The 26,469-nt window shown below is 34.1% G+C and overlaps 1 pseudogene; it reads left to right on the forward strand.

Moving 5' to 3' along the window:
* Positions 1–357: 357 nt before the first annotated feature.
* Positions 358–2,163, forward strand: LOC114096648 (RNA polymerase II elongation factor ELL2 pseudogene; annotated as a pseudogene).
* The last annotated feature ends 24,306 nt before the right edge of the window (positions 2,164–26,469 follow it).

Raw genomic sequence — 26,469 nt, forward strand, 5'->3', positions numbered from 1 at the left:
CTAGAAAAAGATGGCTTTATACAGTGAATTCACAGAATTATTTAGCACTTTCTTGTTTGGGTTATCCTGAAAAGAACCCAAAAAAGAGGAACAAAAGTAAATTAGACTTTTACAACCAACTTTCCTCTCCAAATTCTTTCTCAATCAGGTATTTTTCTGCTTTGTTCCATTGGGACAAATCTTTTATGATTAGAGTTTTACAAACAATAGTAAATAAGAAATAATTTTTGCCAGTAAGAGTAACCGTTTTCTTAAATACTTTATTGATTGAAATTTGATCTTTTCAGTTATGATTATTTGGCAGCCTTTGGAGGCAGAGAAGTTGAGGCAGCAGGACACCAGGAAAGATGTGTGTCCATGGAGGAAGCAGAAAGCTTAAAGCTAGGACAAGATAATGACATCTGCCTGCCTGTGGGATTCACCGGGCCAGTCTTCCAGGCAAGTTACTCCCATCCGAACCTTCAGAATATTCAACCTCCTCAAGTTTCTCCTCAAATACAAGATTTTCAAAGGCTTATCAACAATCTCCCCACAAATTCACATACTGATGTGCCCAACTATAACTTACAGTTGTCAAATGTAAGTAATGAAAATAATCAAGGCATAATTGATCATCCCCCACAAACTGTTTCAATCTGTAGTCCCTTACATCTCAGTTGTGCACAAACTATAGCAGATGAAATGTCAGTGAGTACAATAAACAGCTCTATTCAGATGATGCCAGTAGGAGAGGCCCAGGCAGAAGATCAATCCTGCAACAAACGGAAAATTATTAGGAAACCACAAATAGCGAAAAGAGTGCCAATTCGAAAAGCACCACATATTTTTCCAGATCCAGCACCTGAGAGGAAAAGAACAGCCCCCATTAACCCTGCATACACAATTCGAAAGTCACGGATTGCTAATAGTGTCCAAATGCGGCCATATAGGGAAAGGGTAATTCACTTATTGGCACTGAAGGACTACAAGAAATCCGAGCTGCTTATTAGACTGCAGAAAGATGGCATTGAAAAAAGTGACAAGAATTCCCTTGGAAATATTCTTTACCAGGTAGCTGACTTAAATACCCAGAATTTTTCATATTCCTTAAAGAATTGCATTTATAGAGAGATCCAGAGAGATTGGCCTGGATATAGTGAACTAGATAAGCAATCATTGGATTTGGTACTTTCTACAAAAATGGATTCATTTCAGAATGCTACTGACACCCATCACCCAGAATCTTCTATAGATTCTATTAAAGATGGCACATCATCTTCTCAAACTAAGCTTTTAAAGTTGGATGGTACTGATTATTTAATGAAAAGAGGGCCTAGAATATCTCACCTGACAACTTCAGCACAGCCAAGATCAAATAACTACTTGACTAATAACCAGGAAAAATCCTCTGTAACTCCAGCCAAACAGAGCTGCCCAGCATTTTCTACAACCTACCCATCCATTTCAAATACTTCTTTGCCTGTAAATTCCAACAGTAATTCCTGTAGCAATCCACAAAGATGTGGAACTCAAGATCCATATATGGGCAGTGTCAGTCAAGATACTATTATCTTTCCAAGCCAACCTAAAGAGCATACTTCTTTGGAAAACTTAGCTTCTATCTCATTTCAAATGTATCCAAAGCTGGGGGAGAAGAAAAATTTGGTATCTGATGAGAAGTTTAAACATAAAGCAAAAAAACAAAGTTGTAATACTGACATGACAGAGAAGAAGACAAGTTCTAAAAACCAAGATAAAGTTACAAACGCAAATTCTAGCAAAGCATTTCAAAAAGAAAGTTCTACCTCTGAGAATACCTATTCAGCATCTGGACTTGAGGATTATTTGACTAAATATCACACTATAGTTTCTCCAGAGCAACGTTGGCATTATGAACAGGAATTTAGAGTAGATTATGATGAATATCAGACATTGTATGCCAAGATGCTGAACTTATCTAAAGCTTTTATTAGCTTAGAATCAGAAAGGAAGCTGGTATCTCCAAACTCAAAAGAGTATCACAATATAAATCAAAGAATCTCACTAGAATATCAGCAGATGAGACAGCTTAACCCTAATTTTGCTGCAGAAAAATGTAGATGTGTATATCTTTACAACAAGCTGGTTCATATTAAAAAATTAATAAATGATTTTGACCAGCAGCAAGCAACATCAAAGCACTAAAACTGTGCTTACTTAACAACCCAAATAAAAATCTTACTCATTAAAAATTTCAAATAACTTGCTATAAGATTCTAAAGGGATTGAAACTTTTGTTTTAATTTATTTTTTCTTCATTTTATTTGAATTTTTTCTTAACTTTTATTTTTATTTTCATTTTCTTTATTAGTATTTAATTTTCACTTTATTTTTTCTTAATTTTCTGCATTTCAAAAGGAGTTTTATTCAGTGCCTTTACCTCCAATCTTTTGTTTCATTCCCTTTTTCAGAATATCAAGGACCCAGTGACTATGAAATAACATTTTGCACACTTAAAAAATAAAACTATAATGAGTAAGATGAAGTGATTTTGATATGCAGCCTCTTTTTGACCATTCTTCATGCAAACTCACTGTTAAAATACAGAAATTAAGAAATTTGCATAAAGTGCTATGATTGAAACTGTCATTTACTTATATTTGAGAACACAAGTTATATTTGCAAACATGCAAAGATTTTGAACAGTGTTTATATTGTGCTGAATGGGAGGTAAAATGTTGAAAGAAAAATGTGATTAGAAATTATTGATAAATAATATCACACAAAACAAATAGTATTTGATATCACTTCCTGATTTTATTCAATACTCTCATAAATATAATTTTTGAAACACAAAACAAATTTATTTGAAATTTAATTAGAATAATAAAGCCTGATGCCTATTTGAAGAAACATTCGATTATGTACAGGAAAATGGCTAGACATAACTTTACCTAATTCAAAGAATTATCAGATGTGTCCAGCTTATTTATTGATTCATTCTCATCTATGATATTTTTTAATTAAGTCAACATTATTTTAATGCTAGATGTTCACTAATAAAGTACAGAAAAGAGATCATTGATATGGACCTTTAGAAAAGTAATAGCCCCTAAGTCATAGATTTATAATGTAATTTTGAGGATTTAGCAATATCTCTTACATAGCTATTTCACATCTCAGGGAGCCTGATGTTGTGATGAACATGCATTGAATGATGATTGCAAACATCACAATTATTTTTCTGTATTGTTTACTTGTGATTATGCAAATTACCACAAACTTAGAAGTTCAAATTGACAGACTGTCTTACGGGTTGTGTGGGTCAGAAATTCCAGCACAATTTAGGTTGTTCCTCTGCCTCAGCATTTCTCATGAGGTTCCAATTGTGACCAGGGATGGTATTTCATCTGAGGATTAACAGGGGCGGGATATATTTCCAAGCTCATATATTATACTGATGACAATATTAAGTCTCTTTGGGGATTTGGACTAGAATATCATGTACTTTTAAGCTGTAGACTGGAGACAGAACTCAGTTCATTGTTGTGTGGGAATTTTCATAGCGCAGCACATGACATGGCAGCTGGTTTTATTGAAGCTAGCAAGGGATAAAGTTGGTGGCAAGAATGAAGTTAAAATCTTATGTAACATAACCATTAAAATGACATCCTATCACTTTTGTCATATTCTATTTTTTAGAAGTGAGTCACAAATGCTAACTACACTCAAAGGGAGGTGATTACACCAAGGTGAATCCTAGGAGGTGGAACTGTTGGGAACCAACTTAACAACTGTCTTCCATAACTACCTTCTTTAAGAAATTCAAAATTAAGCCAAGTGTGGTAGCAGAAGCCTATAATCTCAGCAACTCAGGAGGCTGAAGCAGGAGGATCACAAGTCTGAGGCCAGCCTCAGCAACTTAGCATGTCTCTCAGCAATTTAGCAAGACCTTCTATCAAAATAAAAAGTAAAATAACTGGGGATGTAGCTCAGTGGTAGAGCACCCTTGGGCTTGAACCCTAAAAAAATAAAACAAGAAAAAGAAAAATGAAATTGAAAAATTTGAGCGAGTCACTTTTCAATATTACTTCATAACCACATTTCATTAAGTAACTCAACACAGAGTGAACAAGAAAATTTATTTTCTTAAAAAATTCTTTGGTCAATATATACTCTATATTAATTTATACGAACTCAGAAAATGTTTCTCAAATCAGACCTCAAGATATCATATCACAGGAGGTCTTTTAAATTGTAAACACTTTGATTTGGCATTTTTCTTTCAATTAGTATATAGTGGTATCACTTAAATCCTTATTAGTGTGTGATTGGTTGACTAAAACCCCCATCAGTCTTGGAACCAAAATATTTTCATTTACTGATGACTTTGTGAAAAATAGTATCCTTCTAGTTAATTTCCTTAATCAAAATGCTATGAATTCCTATATGCTATATGTGCATTCATTAGATTTATATTTCTGTTCCCTAGAAGTGACCTTAAAATATCTTATGTGTCTAATATATATATTTTAACAGGAGATTTCACAGAGTAACTAAAAAAGTAATGAAGTATACTGCTATGGTAAAGAGAGACCTGAGATTCTGGGGGCCAAGGATAGATAACAGTTATCATAAGAGTTGCCTTCCATAAAGGACATTTCAGGCACTACACTAAGTTCTTTATTATACTTGTCTAATTTAATTCATATCCAACTCTGTAAGACACATATCATTTTGTCAATTTACACAGGATAAAAGTATGGCTTGTAAATTAGTATTATTTTGACTGAATTTGTACAACTAGGTGAAAAGACCTGAGATTCAAACCCAATCCTAATTTAAAACTGTTATAAAGCATTATTGTAATCTATAATCACTCTACTATGAACTAGAACACTACAGCTTCTTGCTCCTCTCTACCTGTAACTTTGTAAATATTGACAAAACTCTCCTTCACTTCCCTTTCCCTATTCTATTCAGCCTCTTATAACCAGATAATCAAAACAGATAGCAAGAAAGACTTGTTGCCATCTTGTAACCAGAATTGTACTCCAAAATTCTGTGTGAATACCTTTTAAAAATTTATTTCAAAATAGCTAGATAAGAGGATTTTGCATTGTAATGCAATGATAAAGAAATAATATGTTAATTTCCCTGATTTTATCATCACATGTGATGATAAATACATGAATTGCAACATCATATTGTATCCCATAACAAAAATATTTATTATTTGTCCATCAAAAATAAAACAGCAGCAACAAAAACTAAGGCAGTCCCAGCAGATTGCTGCTAATAGAGATTCCAAATGAGCAGATACTCAAAACAGATAGCAAGAAAGACTTGTTGCCATCTGGAACATTATGGCAAGAGACTAGATTTTTTGTTCAGAGCTGGATGGAATCCTGATTCTGCTGCCTTCTTTGAAATTTCAGACGAGTTACTTGATGGATCCTATCTATATTTTGGTAATAATAACACGTCACAGCATTATTGTGCCTGATGGAAGACAAGCATTCAGTAAGAATTGATTCTGTTATGATTCCAAAAATGGGCAACAATGTATAATAAATCAGTTGCTACAGAGTTATCTTAATATTTGCTATTGTGTGGGATCTACAGAGAAATAGTTCAGTAATTAATATAGAAAAGATATCTAATAGATAAACTAATGAACTCAGATGAATATGGTTTCTGAAATAAATCTAATTTTGGGGAGAGAAGCTATATCAAGGCTATGCAGTTAAAAGAATAAAAATAGGTCTTGTTTTAGTTTATGACCAAAGCCCACAAAATAATAACAGCCAGGTGTTTTCTTGCATTGTCACATATCCTCATAGAAGCACTTTAATAAGGTTGTCCAGTTGATTGGTCCCCCAAGGTATCAGTATTCTATATTCCTTTGCTGAATTTTCTCAAGTGATCCATTTAACAGGGTTATGTTAACCTGACAATTAGTGGTGACCACAATGGACAGAAGAGCCATTCTAGATATATTTGTGCAATGGCATGAAGTATGGACTACAGACAGTCGTGGTTGTTGAAGTTAGGAGAGAGAGAATATAATTGCTAAAGGAGACATTATAGAGGAAATAGCACATGATTTATCCTGTCTTGGGGAAAGTAGTGATATTTATGTTTTAAAATCAGAAACAGAAGGTAGCAGAAGAAAGGCTGAAAAAGGAGGATAGAGTCTTTAATATACAGGAGCCATGTGAGAAAGCAAATCACAGTTGAAATGATGCAGAGAAGTCAAAAATATTACTCAAGTTCAATTCTCTATAGAACTTCATAAAGGTGCAGAGAAATACAGGGATCCCACCCAACTATGTTAAGATCTCTGATGCCTCTCTAAAAAATTAAATCATACACTTAATTCAATTTAAAAGACTTTCTATAGACTTATTTAATTTAAACAAATAGGTATATGAATTCCACATGAATTTTTCAGTAATTTAATTGATAAATAATTATTCTTAGGTGGACTAGTTACTTATGAAGTAAGAATCTGTAATGATTTGTGGAATTATCATTCCATCTGAATTATATAAACACATGGAGACTATTTAACTGTTAGAATTTTCCCTGGTATAGGAAGATGTGTGTTCTCAAAGTATCTTAATGGCCAAACTGGAATTTATTTGATGTTCAGGATGTGTTTTCTGGTTTTATTTTGTAAATAATACAATGTAAGTAAATTATTAATCTGCATTGTTTATTTTATAAGCTTGATCAAATTTTCCTTCATTTTTTAAAGAAACTGTTAATAAATGTTGGCACTTTCATATAGTTTTCTTTGTCACAAATGTGTGTAAATTTTGTTGTTGCTGTTCTACTCTTGGTATAAGATAATGTTTCAGGAGTACTGATACCTGATTGTGAAGTGGAAAAGTATTATAAACTATCTATTTAACAGAAAAAGCTTTGATCTACTAGCCAGATAAACAACTATTATATTCTGTGGGTTGGTAAACTCCTTAAATGCCCTTTATATAAAACATTGGTCAAACATTGGTTTTTCCTCTGTTTTGAAATCCATTAAAGCTTTTGAGTAAAATTCATCCTCTTTTTTTTATAGCTAAGTCAATGCTTCATGCATATAATATAACATTAGAATTTAGAAGTTAATTATTTCTTCATTTTACTTGAAGCAATCTTACCAAAACCTCAATGACATGTTTTCTATATTTCCTTTTGGGCAAACATGAGTTTTTCCAGGCAAGCTTCTCTCTCAATGGTCTGTCTGTCTCCTTCATCAGAAGATGAGATGTCAAAATCTGACTTAAAATCACGCTTCTCAGATCCCTGTCCTTGTCTGCCATCTGCTTAATTAGATGCTTACCTTGATACAGAATTGGATTTTATTGCTCATTAAAGGTGTTGAACCTGAAGAACTTGTTTCTGCCTTTGCTTTTTACAACACCTCGAATTAACTTCCACTAAAAAATAAGAGAAGAGAAGCAGTGATTCTCACCTACTTGTTCCAGTGACATTTTTGGTCAAATAATCAGTGAATTTCAAGTTGAAACCAACTATTTGGCAGAGTTTGGCCACAGAAAATCTGTGATCACTATCATGACTAAAAGCTAGAACTTTTGATAAGGGTAAATCAGCTCCAACATAGAGATGATAATTGGTAACCTATGCTTTCTGTGAAGCTGTCAGAGAAAGTTGGTACATAAACATGTCAGACTTCTAAACCTTTCATCTATATCTCACAAGAGTAACACACATAAATTGAACAAACATATTTTGAAGAGGTAAGCATTATAAACTGTCTTTGACTTTTGATGATATAGTAGTGGCAGCCAATGTATTTAAATTTATGCTACATTTAAAATGAAAATAAAAGTTTTCATATTGGGTCAATTCTCTGATAAGAAATTAATCAAGTCACTGCTAGATGGATAAAATATGCTACAAAATATTATAATTTACTTTAAGAGATCACCAAAGGAAATGAAACTTTTGATACTGATCTGTAAAACTCAAAAGGTAGATCTAAGCAATCAATTATTTAACAGGATTGCAGCTTGGGATTATATAAAGAAACACTTGAGTTAGCAGCACAGAAAAAAAATCAAATGGATTGTTTTATGAACTCAAGTGCCTGAGGTCATTGAAGGTAATCCAAAAATGACAAAAAAACTTCATTTACTCTATAGAGACAAAAGAATAAAATCAGGTTTTATTGTAGTTTTTTAACAAAACTTTGGCAAAAATTTCCACTCAGGCATTTCTTAGAATGTCACATTGCTTCTTGGAAGCAATGTGATGAGGTAGACAGCCCAGTTGTCTGGAAATTCAAGAGGCCCACAATCTATTCCTTTACCAGATTTTCTCAAACCAGTCATTTGTCCTGTCTCTACATCAGATTCTTCTGAAATGGGTTTGAGAATAAATGTGTTTCTAAATCATTGTGAACTATATTGAATATCTTGGTATGCTTCTGACTATAGCTTATTTTATCATTGATCTTATTGGTAAAGAGTCTCTGAGATAATTAAAATCTTTCCCTGATGAGAAACCCAAAACTTGGAGGAATATCATGATTTTATTAGGGTTTTTTTTTGTTTGTTTTTTGATCCTGGCACCATTGACACACTGGACCTTTTTTTTGAGTATTTTAAAATCTATGTTCATCATGTATATTGGCTCATAATTTTCTTTTCTTTGGTTACCTTGTTTGGTTTTGGTATCATAGTAATGTTTGTCTCTTACCATGAGATTTTACGTATGCCCTCTTGTTTAATATTTGGAAGATCTTAAAGAGGATTCATATTAATTCTTCATTGAATGGTGAAATCTTAGAATAGCAATATCAGATTCTAGGCTTTTCTTTAGTGGAAGATATTTTATTACTGATACAATCACTTTAGTTATTTTGTTATCTGTTAAGATTTTCTATTTTTTTAATTATATGGTCTTGGCAGGTTGCATGTGTCTAGGAGTTTATCAATTGATTCTATATCATCTAATTTTTTGCATATGATTATAGATTAAATTCTCCTGTGCATCGCTGTATTCTGTGGCATCAGGTGTAATATATCCTCTTTAATTGCTGATTTTGAGGCTTTTCTTAATTTAGATAAAGGTTTGCTAATTTTGTATATCTTTTAAAAAACTCAGTTTTTTGGATCTTTTATTTTTCTAGTGTGTATTTCATTTGTTTCTGTTCTGATCTTTATTATTTCATTGTTTCTACTAACTGTAGGCTTAGTTTGTTTCCTCTTAGTAGTTCCTTGTTTATCTAGTGTCTTGAAGTGTAACTCTAGGTTGTTTTTCTACCATCAGGGAAACATCAATTGCTATAAACTTCTCTCTTAAAACTGCTTTAGATGTATCTCTTGGGTTTTATTATATTAAACTCTTGTGCTTCCTTGTTTTTCTCAAGAGTTTTATTTTTAATTTCCATTTCAGTTTCTTCATTGACCACATTGACCTTTCATGAGCACATTAAAAAATTTCCAAGTATTTGTGAATTTTCCCCGAAATTTTCCTGTTAAATATTTTTTGGTGGTGCTGGGGATTGAACCCAGGGTCTTTTGCATGCTAGGCAACACTGTACAAACTGAGCATATCCCCAGCCCCAGATTTTTTATTTTATATTATAGTGGCAGAAAAGATACTTGGTATGACTTAATCTTCTTAAAAATTTAAAGATTTGTTTTCTAGCTTACCATATGATCCAACCATGAGAATCTACCATTTGTTTGAGAATAATATGTATTCTGTTGCTCTTGGATGGGAAGTTCTGTACATGTCTATTAGGTTTGCTTGTTCTAAAGTTTAGTTTAAGTCTGATTTTTTATTTATTTTCTGTCTTGATCATATCTCCATTTCTGAAAATAGGGTATTTAAGTTCCCTACTATAATTCTACTGTAAGTTTATTTTCTCTTCAGGTCTCTTAATACTTGCTTTATATATTTTGGTACTCCAATGTTGGGTTCATATATATTTATAATTGTTGTATCCCCTAGAAGAATTTATTTCTTTGTCACTAAATAATGATCTTCTTTGTCACATTTAACAGTTTTTGACTCCACCTTGTTGACCTAACGTTCTGATGACAAATTTTATAATAAAAAAGCAAGGTGGGGAAGGATTGTAAATATCATGGGTATACAGTGGCCATGGAAAAACACACTGAAGAGGTAGGGTTTTAGTAAGCTTAAAGTAAGTTAGGTTTTTTGCTATACAGATTTCTGGAGAATAAGCATTCCCAGGCACAGAGAATGGCAAATACCAAGTCAATAAGGAGAAAAACAATCTTCAGAAATGCTTAAAGAATATTAGGGGTACTAGTGTTTTTTAAGTAAAGTAAGTAGTGCAGTTATGGAACATATAACAGGTAAAAATCATTAAAGGTTTTTATAGGCCATTGTAAGGAATTGTAATTTCCTGTCCTAAAATGGTGGTACACTGGAGGGTTTTATGTAGAGGAATATCATCATATATTTAACTTTTGAATAATTATTATGACTGCTATGCTTATATACTATAATGAACAAGAGTCAAAAGAGAGACATTACCTAGATACTATAAGAATAATTTAGACATGATGTAGTGGAAAATTAGATGAGGGTAGAATTAGTGGAATAAGTGGGATAATTTGTTTAAATTCTGGATTTTTTAATCTTATAATTAAAAGATTTATTCTGAAAACAGGATCTGTATAGCAATGTCTCTTTTAAATTTTTTTAGTTGTAGATGGACATAATACCTTTATTTTATTTTGTTTATTTTTATGTGGTGCTGAGGATTGAACCCAGTGCCTCATGTATACAAGGCAAGCACTCTGCCACTGAGCAACAGCCTCTGCCCTAAATTCTAGATTTTTGATGAAATATCAGATATATCTTTTTAATGAATTTAACCTGGGGTTGTGAGAGAGTTAAAGATAGCTCCAATTTTTTGACCTGAGGAAGCTGAATGATGATTCTGAGATGGGCAAATCTATGTGAGGAACAGACCTGAGGGGAAAAAAATAGGAACATGGTATAGTAAATATTATATTTGAAATGTGATTTTTGAAAGAATTAATATAAATTTGGACTTCAATAAAGGACTATAGAATGGATATAGATATGTGTGTGTGTGTGTGTGTGTGTGTTTGTGTTTGGAAATAATCAAAATATAGCAATATGTAAAGTTGCAAGATTAGACAGAATCACAAAATAAGTGGTAGAACATTGAAGCAATAATTCCTGAGTTCTCCAACCTTTGGAAATTTAGTGTGATGAGGATGGATTTTCTAAATAACCTGAGTAGAAATGGCTAGTGCCATAGAAAGAATGCCAGGAGAGTGCACTGCTGTGAAAATCAAGTGAGGAGACTATGTGATGAGGAATGATCAACCGTGTCAAATACTGATAGGACAAGTAAGGTAATGATTGGGTTCAAATGTATTGCAGTTTTATTTGTAACACTGATTAGTAAATTTTTAGTGGAATGGTGGAGTTGAAAGTCTAATTGGAATAGGCTTATGAAAGCATGGTAAATGAGGAACTTGAGACTTCAAGTCATTTGAATAACTTTGGAGTTAAGAAGAACAGAGGAGCAAAGCTGTATCTTCAGACAGATGTAGGGTCATAGTTGTTTTAAGATAGGGAAAAATAGAGTATGTTTGTATGTTTATGAAACAAAATCCAACAGGAATAAAGTATAATTCTGAAAATAGGGAAATGTGGGGTTTACATTTAAGCTAATTCATTGCCATGAGTAAATCCACTTTGTATTATACTTATGCATGTTTTTCTAAGATAGTTTTTGTGAGGAAATAGGATGAAAGAAAGTTCAAAACAATACATGCTGCATACAGATCATTAATATCTAAGTTCAACAAACAGAAAATTTCCAAAAAAGCTATGACACCCAGAAGGAAAGGTAAACATTAACAGAAGAAAAAACAACTTGTATGTCGGTAAAGTGCCTGCTTGCTCGCATGTAGGGCTGCTTGCTGATCATAATAAAAAGATTAGAAGTCCAGCAGCTTACTAGCCTGGATCACTCATGGTTTAAACTACTCTATGAGTTAGTTTTCCTTTATTTAATTGTGCTGGAAGGGGAGAGTTAATAAAGTAATGCTTTTTTATAGGTTATGGTCTTGGAAAATTATGGAAGAAAGGCAGAGCATATGTGCACAATTTTGTGAAGATATATAAGATATGCTGTTATAACTTAAGGTTCTTTTCTGAAAATCTCACTTGTTCTTTCTCTTTTCTCCCTTCTCTCCTCTCCCTTCCCTTTTCCCCTCAAGCAATGTCATAGCAGAAAGTAAAAGTTGTGAAGTATGTGTTGGATATTTGAAATAGGATGACAATGCACAAAATCTATGCCAGTGGGTGTTATATGGTTTGGAAATAAGATGTTATCCAAAAGCTCCTATGTTAAGGAAGAACTATTTAGAGGTGGGACTGTAGAATTGTGAGAGCTGTTACCTAATCAGTCCATCTTAGAATGAACTGGGTGGTAATTGTAAGGAGGTTATACATGCTTAGAGGAGGTGGTTCACTGAGGGAATGCCCTGGAAGGGTTCATCTTCCCTGTGGCCCCTTCTTCCTTCTCCCTCTCTTTCTGCTCATTGCCATAGATGGAGTAGTGCTCCTCCACCATGCACTTCCACCGTTATGTTCTGCCTTACCTTAGGCGTAGAGCAATGGACTGTGCAGACTGTAGACTTATCCTCTGAACCATAAGTCAAACTTTTCCTCTAAATAAATGTTCCCTCCTTTGTGTTGTTCTGGTCAGTTATTTCTGTCACAAAGACAAAGCTAACACAGTAGGGAAGGGAGTTGAATTGTAAAAATATGTTACAATTACATAGCAGCATTATATTCCCTGCCTAACTTCAAAAAGAAAACCATGTATCAGTAAATAGTGATAATGATTATCACATTGATAGATAATGAAATTTAATCTGAGAGGATACAAAATGGTAACTTATAGTGAAAAGTTATTAAAAGTAATATACATTGGTAGGGAGGGTATTACTGGAATTAGGATACTAAAAGCGAACTAGAAATGTAGAAGACAGTGGTAATAATGGGATGTTTGAAATTATAATTATGGAATTTGATGTGTTTGGTTTCTACAGGTCTATTATATACCCATGGGAGGTAGAAAATGAGATTGGGCTGATGTGATCATTTGAGAAGGGTGAGTTAAGGAAGTAAAATTCCAGGGTGTTTGAAGCATCATCCATGTGATAATGCAATTTCCAATAAATTGGTACTGGAAAGAGTGGTAGTGTACCAAGAGCTTAGAATTTTTGAATTATGAAAAATGATACTGAGTCCATAAATGACTGCATTGGGGAAAGATAGAGAGTGGTTTAATCTGATAATATGATATGCAAAGCAAGGAGGTTTAGGGACGGCAGAGGATTATAGATAAAATATTTTATAAATAGTTTGGTGGAACTTCACCATTATAAAGATATAATGTTAACTATTAATCTCATAATATAATCTTCCTCTAAATAACTAGAATCATTATAGTAAATTTTAATAACTATCAAATTATAACATTTGATAATAAAAACAGTTGATTTTGTAGCAATTACATTCAACTGACCTTGAAGTAATCAATTTAGGAATAGTTGTAAAACTAGAATATGAAAATGGAGACTGGAAATCATTTTTTACCTAAAGAATTTGAAAATCTGAGAAAAGTGATTTAACTGAGATCATTGTGTTAATAAACAGCAGAACCAACAACAGAAAGAATACAAAAATTCCTGTGTTAAGATTGGAAGATTTAACAACAACAACAACAAAAAATTAAACAGAACCAAATCAATATCAGCAACAAAACAATAAATGGTATGCCCAATTAAATTTTAATTTCAGATAGAAACCTCAAATATATTTCAGCGTTAGTGTTTCTCAAATATTTCCATGAAATGTGTTTATATCCAGTCCTGAGTAAGTCAATTAATTACTTATGTCTGCCTTTAGCTGTAGGGCTAGGAAAACCTAGCTAGAAAAGGTCTATGATATTTACATGTGTATGTTGGGGGATTGCTTTTATAAGAAAAAATGGCCTGTAATTGGCATAGGCACAATAACTTTATGGTGCTTTTTGTGAGTTAAAGGGAATTCTAATAGACAGTCAGATAAGCCAAGTAGACACAGAGGCAGGTAAAGTGTGTGTTTAAATGTTCAATCATCAGACTATGCTTTTCTTGTAAGAATTACTTCTTGTTTGTCCTTCTGACATTGTAATAATTAAAGAGCTTCTTGCCAAGAATAGTAGCAATTTCTGAAGAAAGGAAAAGTTGTGTTGGGGTACAGTTGAGTATATTCTTGTTTACCATTTACCTTTCATGATTACTTGTATTTATTTAGAATCATATTATTAGACAAATAGATATTATTATAATCAAGGACATTAAATGTTCATTGGCCTGCATATATTTTCTATTAAACCTTTTCCTGATACTATTGTCTGGAATTTTTCAGTGACAAAACTATTAATTCCACAGCAATTCAAATTATTTCTAAATGACTTACCACATCATTAGAGATTACACCTCTCTCCTGGACAAAATTGATCTATTTAAATAGGAAATTATTTGCTCCAAGATTAACACAACATTAACATTTCAAACTATTGACTAAAAATGTCATCCATTCACATTTTAAATGAATAGACTTGCAGTCACCAAAATGATGATGTGGCTAAGCAAGCTGTGGTTGCTCACTTGTAATTTTCCACAAATAGCATTTAAAAAATTAGATGTAAAACATCATTTCCCTGTTATTAATTTGGCCTTGCTCATGTGCTCTACTGTATTTGAATTGGTCTCAAGCCGTTATTAGGTATTCTTTTCATATTATTTCTACAAATTCTCAATCTTTAAAAGATATAATAGATAACAGGTTAGACTTTAAGATGCTTTTAAAAATTTGGGAGGGTGGAGGACGGGAAAGGCAGCGGAGCACAACAGACACTAGTATGGCAATTTGTAAATCAATGGATGTGTAACTGATGTGATTCTGCAATCTGGGTATGGGGTGAAGGTGGGAGTTCATAACCCACTTGAATCAAAGTGTGGAATATGATATGTCAAGAAATTTGTAATGTTTTGAACAACCCACAATAAAAAATTAAAAAAAAAATTTGGGTCATTTAAAAACATAAAAAAGTCATTTAAGGCAATAATCAGAAGAATTAACACCTAAATTGTACAGTGGTACTAAGTTCAGATTTTAGACATTGATAGTAGGGTTTTTTTTTTTTTTTAGTTGAGTTCATTGCAATAATTTTCTTTTACTCTCAAATGCACATGTTATATAATTTAATTCTCATAATGAAGTTGTGCAATTATTTTGAACATACAATCTGAAGCTCAGAAAGTTAATTGTTCAATATATTGTTGATAGCAAAGCTGAGATACAAATTACAAACTCAGTGATATGTTTACTGAGAAGTTACACAAAAGCTTTGAAAGAGGACTCAGTACTAATTGGTGATGTATTGTACAAGAAGTGTTCTGATTGTTCTGAGGAAATAATTATTAATAGGTAATAATTTATCTGTATAGTACTTTACCATTCTCCAAGTACTATGATTTATACTGTGCCACACTCATACTAATTCAAATTTGTCTTAAAAATCACATCAATCTTTAAAGATAGGTAACTGTGTTACCAAAAAGAAAAAAAAAGCCAAGAAACTAAATGACATGATAAAGCAATTCAATAAAGGAGAAATACAAAATTAATCAGGAAGAATATGCAAAATGTTTAAACTCTCTATTTATTGTTGCAATGAAAAATAAAATAATTACAACATTAGAAACAACAGAAAATATAAATATATTATCCAGGATTAGCATGTATGTGAGAAAATGGGCCCTTTTATAAATTGCTGAAAAACAATGTAACATTTCTCCTGAGTTTTGGAAGACAATTTGACAAAATACATATAAAAATTAATGTGTGAATATCCCTTGTATTTATATAGGATGACTTAACCTGATATAGATGAGTTTCAACAGAAAATTAATTATCTCATATATAGTAATGTTAGAAATAGAACTTGAGAATTCCTTGACTGTGGGGCTCAATGATGATATTAAAAATCCAGGATCTTTTCATGAATGTATGCTTCTGATGTCAGAGTAAAATCTTCGTCCTCTGGATGGCTGTTATCTTAATTATTGGATATCTAGTACTATTCCAAACATCTTGTCCAGACATAAAACTATGTAGGATAATATGTTCTTTGAATATATCTAAAGGAGAGGGTATCTTTTCTTTAATTCCTCAAGAGATTTTAAAAAATATCTTATTGGCCAGTATTAGATTTGTCATCTTCAAACCAATTGTTGACAAGGGGATTGGGATGACTTCATTGGACTTATTAAGAAGAGAATGGATGCTGAGAAGTCAACAATTCTCCCTCTACACATTGACACAGAAATTTCTCTTCAGGGATTTATAGTAATAGAGTAATTAGGAAAGTGAGTAAGGGCAGATACAAAATCATCATTATTTCATGTTTACAATATTGAAATAGTAGGAAAAATCTACACATATATTAAGAGTTAAAATCTTACATTGGTGACAGAAAATGGTGGAGTAGGAGATTATAGCCTCATATATCTACAATGATTTAACAACACCATATGGACTGAAATACCATTTTTGAGAGTTCAGCACCCCCCCCCCCAGATGAATACAAACTGAGAACATTACCATTGAAACACATGAGAATTCCATTTATGGCAACATCAAAAAGAATAAAATATTTAGGAAAAATTTTAACCAAACAGGTGAAAGAAACTGTACACTAAGTGCCACAGTCTGGCTAGGCACAAAATCACGAGCCACTCAAGCAGGAACAAACTTTATTTTTTGAAACTGCCGCCAATGTTCTGTAGGCCCCCGGGAAGATTGCCGATCCACCCACGCAGTCTTCTCCAGAACCCCCAGAGGAAGTTCCTCCCCCGGAACTCCCTCCTACTGTACTTCCCCAACCAATGGGAACTCTCCAGGAGTCCCGTAGCAGGCCAAGGTGAACAGCAGGAGTCCAATATCCATATGAATGCAAATCTTAACATAATCATATCATCTCAATGGCTTGTTGGCGTCACCTTTCAACCAAAAATGCCATGCATCATATACTTGGCTGACTCTTAGCATCTCCCCCCTTCTGTTTAATTAAGCAACAAGCAATGTGGCTAGGGACCATGCCTGTTAGGTTTGTCCAATTCAACATATGGTTCTTACCCGTCATCGGAAATCTGACCTCTAGGCGTCAGCCTCCTGTCTTAGGTTGATACCACTGCAATTGGATCATACCCATCACTGACTACCAGTCCAGCATATAGCCATACTTATGGATAGCCCTATGCACCAGTGGGGGGATGAGGTTCTTTGCCTCACCTCTGTTGGCCCCCAAAATTAGACCATCACTAGTAGAAGGGAGGAGGATACAGAAATGCCACGACACCAAGTCAATTGACGGCTCCTAGGAAAAATTGCATCACTGGTGACACATCAGCAAAGATACGCTAGCACTACCATAATTTGCTGCATCAACAGATAGATCACAATGCATACAAGTGATACATAGTCCAGGCAAGTTCTGTAAGCAGGTCAAAGTGGAGGAATCTATCAATATGTCCATATCCTCCCAAAATAAATCGACTCATTGATTGAGCATTACTTGTTGAGTTATTAATCATTGATGTATCAGTTTATACAGTTTGTTGTGATAACTCTCGAAGAAGTTGTAGTTTGGTTTCATCTTTGTCTTCACCGGCACTGGGATGAAAATAGGAATTCTGACAATGATGCTAAAAAAAATATGTAATATTTCAACAGGTACTAAGAAAACAATTTTTAGAACAATTTACATTATCCTGAACAGAATTATTAAATATAATGAAAAGGAAAGGTGAAAGTAAACAAACAGATCTGTTAACCTCCTATTTGTTCATATATTAAAACAATCCTCAACAGCTGTTTACCCAAATTAAATTAAACTATTAAAATCACGTGAATAATAAAAAAAATTCGGATCCATATTTATGAGCGCTCCTCATATATGATATATGGACATACGCACATACAGACATACAACACAAAACAGAAGTGTGCACACGTAACATACAACACATAAGACAATAGTAAAGGCCTTGTAGCTTTACCTAGGTGAAATCTCCATTGCAATGTTTAAAAACTCCACAGTCAAAAAATAAAACTGATTAGAAAAACATTAACCTAGGTCTGTATGAGCTCAAAAATAAAATAGAACTTTATGATGTGGGAAAATGCAATAATAAAATAGATATTGAAAAAAGCATCCTGGTTAATCACTGTCGCAGATGTAAGAATAGCCAAGCTGGAGTTATATCAGCTGTTATGGATTTGAGTCAAATCATCTTCCTTTTGGTCTGTAGAAATTGTTTTGGTTAATCTGTCTGGAATCCAAATTGGCTGCTGTTCTCCCTGTGGAAAAACACAAACAGAGCACCAACTCCAGACAATCACTGGGTCAGGACCTTTCCATTGTCCTGTTAGAATATCCTTCCAAAGTACCATAGGTTTATGTACATTTTTTTGGATACAAATGTCTTTCCACAGCACTAAGCCCTAATGAATCCAAATTTTAAAAGTTTAGAGTAAAAAGGGTTATTTTAAGTTTATCTTTGGGGGATATATACCCCTTTCCAATTCCCTCCTTTTGTTTTAATAAGTACATTTTAATAGTTTGATGAGCTCTTTCAACTATGCCTTGTCCTTGTGGACTGTATGGAATTCCTGTTATGTGAGTAATGCCAAATGATGAGCAATAATGTTTAAAAGAGGTAGAGGCATAACCAGGACCATTATCTGTTTTTAACTGTTTAGGAACGCCCACAGTGGCAAAATTTTGCAAGCAATGAGCTATAACATCTTTAGTTTCTTCTCTGGCATGAAGGGAGCCCATCAAAAATCTGGAAGAAGTATCAACTGTAACATGCAAATATTTTAATTTTCCAAATTCTGGCAAGTGTGTGACGTCCATCTGCCAAATATGGTTAGGTATCAGTCCTCTAGGATTGACTCCAAGATTAACTTGTGGTAAAAATGTCACACAATTTTGACATTGTTTTATTATATGTTGGGCTTGTTCCTTAGTTATTTTAAAATGCTTTTGTAAAGTATTAGCATTGACATGGAACCTTTTATGAAAATTTATAGCTTCTTCTATTGTGGAGAAAATATGTATGTCATGTGTAGATAAGCAGATAAGCTAATTCATTGCCCAAATTAAGGGCTCCAGGCAATCCTGTATGTGCCCTGATATGTCCTATAAAAAATGGATCTTTTCTGTCCCAGATTAGACTTTGTATAGTAGAAAACAGTAGAAGAAGGGGAAATCCTACCAGCATCTTCAAGGGATACTATAGCATTAACTACATACTGACTATCAGAAAATAAATTAAATACAGAATCTTTAAACATCATAAAAGCTTGTAATACTGCATTAAGCTCTACCTTTTGAGCTGATTGTTTGGGTACTAAAAATGTAAAAGTTTGATCAGGGGTAACTACTGCTGCTGTACCATTATTTGACCCATCAGTGAATATATTTGGAGCATTCATGATAGGGGTTTTTCTTGTCATCTTTGGGAAAACTACAGGATGCTTAGACCAAAAAGACAACAAAGGATTAGATGGTAAGTGATTATCAAATGAAACATTAGATTTACACATGATTATTGCCCAAGTATTTAACTCATTAGCTAACTCATCAATTTGATCCATAGTATATGGAGTAATAATTTTATTGGGAGAAATCCCAAACACACCCTTTGCTGCTTTTATTCCTTTGAGTATTAATTGTCCTACAGCCTCAGGATTTCTAGTAAGAATAGTGTTAGGAGAATAAGATAAATGTATCCACAATAATGGACCTTCTTGCCAAATTACTCCTGTAGGAATATTTTTTGTTGGCAGTACAATAAATAATAAAGGCAAACTTATATCAATTCTATCCAAATGCATGTTTTCCATATATGTTTCAATGATTTTTAATGCCTTTCTTGCTTCAGGCGTCAACATGCGGGGTGAATTTGGATCTGATGGACCTTTTATAATATCAAATAAAGGTCCCAACTCTCCTGTTGGTATGCCTAGATAAGGCCTTATCCAATTTATGTCTCCCAATAACTTTTGAAAGTCGTTAAGTGATTTGAGTTGATCTACTCGTATTTGAATTTTTGGTGGACGGACCATGGTTGAGGATAATAAAACCCCTAAATAATTAATTGGAAGATTTAATTGTACTTTATCTATTGCTATCTCTAGATTATAATTTTTTAATAAATTTGTAAGTGTGGCATAACATTCTAGCAATGTGTTTTTATCTTTATGTGCCAATAACATATCATCCATATAGTGAAATATTTGTAATTCAGGATTTTGATTTCTAAGTGGCTGGATTGCTTTCTTAACATAAATTTGACACATAGTTGGGCTGTTAGCATTCCTTGAGGGAGTACTTTCCATTCATATCTCTGATCAGGACCTTCATGATTTAGTGCAGGGATAGTAAATGCAAAATGTGGAATATCCTCGGGATGAATTGGAATTGAAAAAAAACAATCTTTAATATCTATAGCTAAAACATACCAGGTTTTTGGTAAAGCAGACAATTGGGGAATCCCTGATTGAGCAGGTCCCATAATATCCATCTCATTATTAATGGCTCTTAAATCTTGCAATAATCTCCATTTACCAGATTTCTTTTTAATGACAAAAATGGGAGTATTATGGGGAGATACGGAAGGTTGTATGTGTCCCTCCGCTAATTGTTGTTTGACCAGGTCATGGGCTACTTGAATCTTTTCTTTAGTCAGGGGCCACTGAGGAACCCACGCTGGTCTTTCTTATTTCCAAGTAATTTTGATTGTCTCAGTGGCCCTTTCTGAAAACCCAATCCATGTCTATTTATTTCTTGATCTATTTGAATTGGTGCTGTCATACCTTGTTCTTGTTCTCTTAATCTTTCTTCTTTCCTAAAGCCTTGTCTAGCCCTAGTAGTGGGCATGTTAGGATTGATGTTATTTGTTAATGTCAAACCTAATTGATCTAGGACATCTCGTCCCCATAAATTTATAGGAAGATGATCCAATACATAGGGCTATATAGTTCCTTCACATCCTTCAGGATCCTTCCAATCTAATACCATTGCACTTCTATGGTGATTAGTTGCCACTCCTAGGCCTCGAAGCGTTTGAGTGGCTTGTTGTAATGGCCAATGTTTTGGCCATTCTTGATGAGATATGATGCTAAGTTCAGCACCTGTGTCTAGTAGCCCATTAAAGTCATGTCCTTGAATATTTAGTTTTAGCATGGGGCGAGAATCTAAATTTAAAGAAAGCATAGCCCAATCTACACCTGTGGAGCCTAATCCCTTGGAACCTCTTTCTACAGTACGACTGGAAAATTTATCATGCAGGCTGGGTATTAATAATAACTGTGCTATTCTATCTCCTGGTGAAGTTACTGATATACCTCTTGGAGAACTGGCTATAATTTTTATTTCACCTTCATAATCGGGATCAATTACCCCAGGACTTATCATAAGTCCTTTTAGTGTTGAAGAACTGCATCCCAATAATAAGCCTACTGTTCCTTGGGGAAGAGGTCCTTTTACTCCTGTGGGAATGATTTGAACTCCCATCTCTGCAGTTAGTACTGCTCTGGCAGAGGCACAGATGTCCAACCCTGCGCTCCCTCTAGTTTGTCTGATGAGGGATCTGATGGACAATGTGTCCTGGGCTCTACCTTGATGGTGCTGCTGGGTTCCTCCATTGCCCCATATATTTGTGGTTTTGGGCCCCGGAGCATTGGGCCCTCCATTCTGTCTTTTGGCAATGGAGCCTGATGCCTTTCTCCACGATATCATGGGTAAACACTTGGTCCTTGTCTGTTTTTTGATAATGGAATACCCTCTACGGTGGTTTGAGAACGGCATTCATTAGCCCAATGTTTCCCTCTATGGCATCGTGGGCAAATACCCGGTATTCTATTCCTTTGATACCTAGCTTTGTTAAACCCTCCTCCTATGGGGCAACTCCTTTAAAAATGTCCTGTTTGATCACAATTATTGCATGTTTTTGGCCTGGCATCTAAAGCCTGTTGTACTGCTGCTAAGACTTGCCCTTGTTCATTAATGTCTCTACATAATTTAATATATGTGTTTAAATCTTCATGTCTCCATGGTCTAATGACCTCTCTGCAGCAACGATTTGCTTGGTCATAAGCCAGTTGTTTTATTAATGGCATTGCTTGTTCTGTATCTCCAAATATTCTAGAAGCAGTTTGAATAAGCCTATCTACAAATTCAGCGTAAGGTTCATTAGTTCCTTGTATTACCTTAGATAATTGTCCTTGTAAATCTCCATGCCCCTGTAAAGTTTTCCATGCCCTAACCACATCTACAGCAATTTGTGCATATATGCCAGGATCATATTCAATTTGTTGCCGTTGACCCAAATAAGGTCCTTTTCCTAATAACATATCTAGATTTCTTTGAGGGTAACCGGCTGCTGCATTTCGCCTAGCTATCTCCATGCAAAATCCCTCATTGGCAACCTTCCATAACAAGTATTGTCCTCCATTTAGCACAGATCGACACATGTTAGCCCAATCTGTTGGCGTCATGTCTAAGTTGGTAATGGATTCGACCATGCTCACAGTGAAGGGTGCTTGCGGCCCATAGGTTGTTACAGCCTCCTTTAATTGCTTCACTGTTTTGAAATCTAATTCACAGTGAATTCGTTGCCCTCCTGCCTGCTCAAGTACAGGGCATGCTAATCTTTGGGGTCCTGCCTCAGGATTCCGTCCATCAACTACGGGAGTTGAGGGCTGCTCAGCTGTAGATGGAGCTGTTGGTTGAATTGCGCCCTCTGGTGATAGAACGGAGTTAGTAGCAGCCTCCTGTTGTAATTCCCTGCCTGATGGTTGTTTTTCCTCTAAGCTTTCTTTCTTCAAATTTTCCTCTGTCTGACTAGCTTGAGAGACCTTCTCTTTTGCTTGACCTAACATGTTTTCTACCATAGTCTGGACCTCTAACAATTTACTTAACAGTTTTTCGGTTTGTTTTTTACTAGTTTCTAAACTACTATAAAGGTAACGCAACCCAATAAGATAGCATAAAACAAAACCGAAACAGAATGAGAACAAAGAATAGTTGTATCAATTTTCTCTTTCTCAGGGCCGAACAACTTCAAACCTTGAGCCAACCATTTTTCCCAGTTTGCCTGAGAAAATTCTAGGGATAGGCAGCTTGAAACAAAAACAAAATAAATCAAAACAAGAACACATGGTTTTTTGAAATGGTCACCCATTTTGTCGCCTTCCCTCAGGGGCGAGCAATTTTACGGGCCGCCAAATGCTGCAGTCTGGCTAGGCACAAAATCACTAGCCACTCAAGCAGGAACAAACTTTATTTTTTGAAACTGCCGCCAATGTTCTGTAGGCCCCCGGGAAGATCGCCTATCCACCCACGCAGCCTTCTCCCGGAACCCCCAGAGGAAGTTCCTCCCCCGGAACTCCCTCCTACTTAACTTCCCCAACCAATGGGAACTCTCCAGGAGTCCTGTAGCAGGCCGAGGTGAACAGCAGGAGTCCAATATCCATATGAATGCAAATCTTAACATAATCATATCATCTCAATGGCTTGTTGGCGTCACCTTTCAACCAAAAATGCCATGCATCATATACTTGGCTGACTCTTAGCAACTAAGATAATAAAAAAACTGTCAAAGAAAATTGAATTGGATGTCAATAAATGAAAATATAGGCCATTTTCATGAATAGGAAGTTTAATATTAATTTTTATATTACCCCAAACTATCTAATCATTCAATGCTATCCCCTTCAAAATCCTGAAGGTATTTTTTTTTTTCTGAAAGAGAAAGATAATCTTATAATTTACATGGAGCCACAAAAGGCCCTCACTATCCAAAGCAATTTTGAAGAAGAGAAAAAGAGCTGGAGGCATCACACTGTCTGATTTCAGTATATATTACAAAGCCACAGTAATCAAAACATTGTGGTACTGTAATAAAGACATGTAGACCAATGTGCCAGAATAGAGAAGTATGAAATTAAATCATAGTCATCTTTTATGATGGTGCTAAGAATAAGAAGAGTTAAAATGGTCATCTATCCAATAAATAGTTTGAGTAATGCTGATTATCCAATGATAAAGGAACGAAATTGAATTATTTTATTTCATATACAAAGCCCAACTCAAAATGAATTAAATATTTATAATTTTTTTCATACTGATAATTGAGCCCAGGGGCACTCTACCACTGAGCCATATCTCCAGTCCTTTTTTAAGCTTCTAGAATTTTGAGACATGGTGTATCTAAGTTGCTGAGGGTCCTTCTAAGTTTCTGAGGCTGTCTTCTAACTTGCAATCCTCTTGCCTCAGCCTCCTAAATCACTGGGATTACAGGCATGATTAAAAATATAATAAATATTTAAATATAATAATATCTGAACTATAAATCCCATTATGTTAGATGTAACTCCCAATATCCTAATCTCATTTGAATATTATCATGAAGTTATGAACTGAATATTTGTATCTACCTCCCTCCCCCTAAAATCATATATTGATTTATTAACATCCCACCTAGAAAAAAAGAGAGAGATAAATCTTCTTGACAAATGATGATTTCTTGGCTATGAAACCAGAAGCAAAATAAAATAATAAAAAGAAATAATAAACAAATGGTAATATATTAAACTATAAAGGTCTTCATACCAAAGAAAATAATCAACAAAATAAAAATAACCTACAAAATGGGAGAAAATATTTGCAAGTTCTGTGTTTTAGTTCTGGATTCTATAACGAATGTTTAGACTTAGACTGGATGGCTTAAAGAACAAATATTTATCAAAGTTTGGAAGTTGAACAGATTGGGAAGTCAAATATCAAGGTACTGGCCAATCCAGTGTTTGAGTAGGGTGTGCTTCTTGGTTTAGTTTGTTTTCTCATATGGCAGAGAGCAGAAGGAGAGGATGCATGCTCTCTTTTCTCTTCTTACAAAAGTATTGATTTCAACTGTGAGGATTCCACTCTCATGATTATTACTTCCCGAACATCCCACCTCCTAATATTACATTGGACATTAGCATTTTAGTATATGATTTTAGGGGGAGGGAGGTAGAGAGAAATATTCAGTTCATAACTTCATAATATGATAATATTCAAATCAGATTAGGATATTGGGGGTTAGATCTAACATAATGGGATTTATATCCAAAATACATAAAGAACTACAACTCAATAGCAAAAACTAACTAAATAACTTGGCTTAAAAATAGGCAAAGGACTTGAACGTACATTAGTTCAAAGAATATACACAATTAGCTAGCAGGTAAATGTAAAAATATACAACATCATTAATCACAAGGGAAATATAAATCAAATTCACAATGAGAAATGTCTATTGTCCAAACAAAACAAAAGAACACATATGGGCAAGGATGTAGAGAAGTTGGAATATTTGTACATTGATAGTGAGAATGTTAAACAGTAAATAATATGGAGCTTCAACAAAATTTAAAAATGGAAGTGTTATATGATCCAGTAATCCTGCTTCTGGATACACACACACACACACACACACACACGTACACGTGTACGTGTGTGTGTGTGTGTATGTATGTCTCAGATTCTAAAATAGATACCTGCAATCCTGTGTTCGTGGCAGCATTATTTACAGTGGCCAAGATATGGAAACAAACTATATGTTCATCAATAGATGGGACATAAAGAAAATGAAGTAAAGACATAAATTAATTGCTATACAGCCTTTAAAGGGGAAGAAAAACTGTGATATGTGATAATATGGATGAATCTAAAAGACACAATAGTATGTTATATAAGCCAGGCATAAATAGTCAAATACTGCATGATTCCATTTACATGAGGTATCAAGAACAGTAAAATACATACAATCAGAAAGTTGTTTGGTGTTTGCCAAGGGTAGGGGTGAAGAAGAAATGGCAGTTATTGTTCAACAGGTATAAAGTTTAACTTTTACAAGATGAATAAATTCTTGAGATCTGATGTACAATATACTGCTTATAATTAATGATATTGTATTGTATGGTCAGCCCACTATATCCATGGGTTCCACATCCATGAATTCAACAACCTTGGATCAAAACTTTCCAAGTATTGTTTATGTACTGAACATATACCATCTTTCTTCTTGGCATTAATTCCTAAACAATACAGTATAGCAACCATTTACATTATATTAGGTATTATAAGCAATCTAGAGATGAATAAATGTTATGGGAGATATGAATATTATATACAAATACTATTCCATTTTATGTAAACGGCTTGAGCATCTGTGAATTTTTGTGTCCATGATGGTTCCTGAAAACAGTTCCTCATGAATGGCAAAGGATGAGAGTATAATGAAAATTTTTGATAAGAGTGTAGATCTCATGTTAAGTGTTCTTACCACAGGG

The sequence above is a fragment of the Marmota flaviventris genome, chromosome X, assembly GCF_047511675.1.
Source record: "Marmota flaviventris isolate mMarFla1 chromosome X, mMarFla1.hap1, whole genome shotgun sequence".
Classification (NCBI taxonomy): domain Eukaryota; kingdom Metazoa; phylum Chordata; class Mammalia; order Rodentia; family Sciuridae; genus Marmota; species Marmota flaviventris.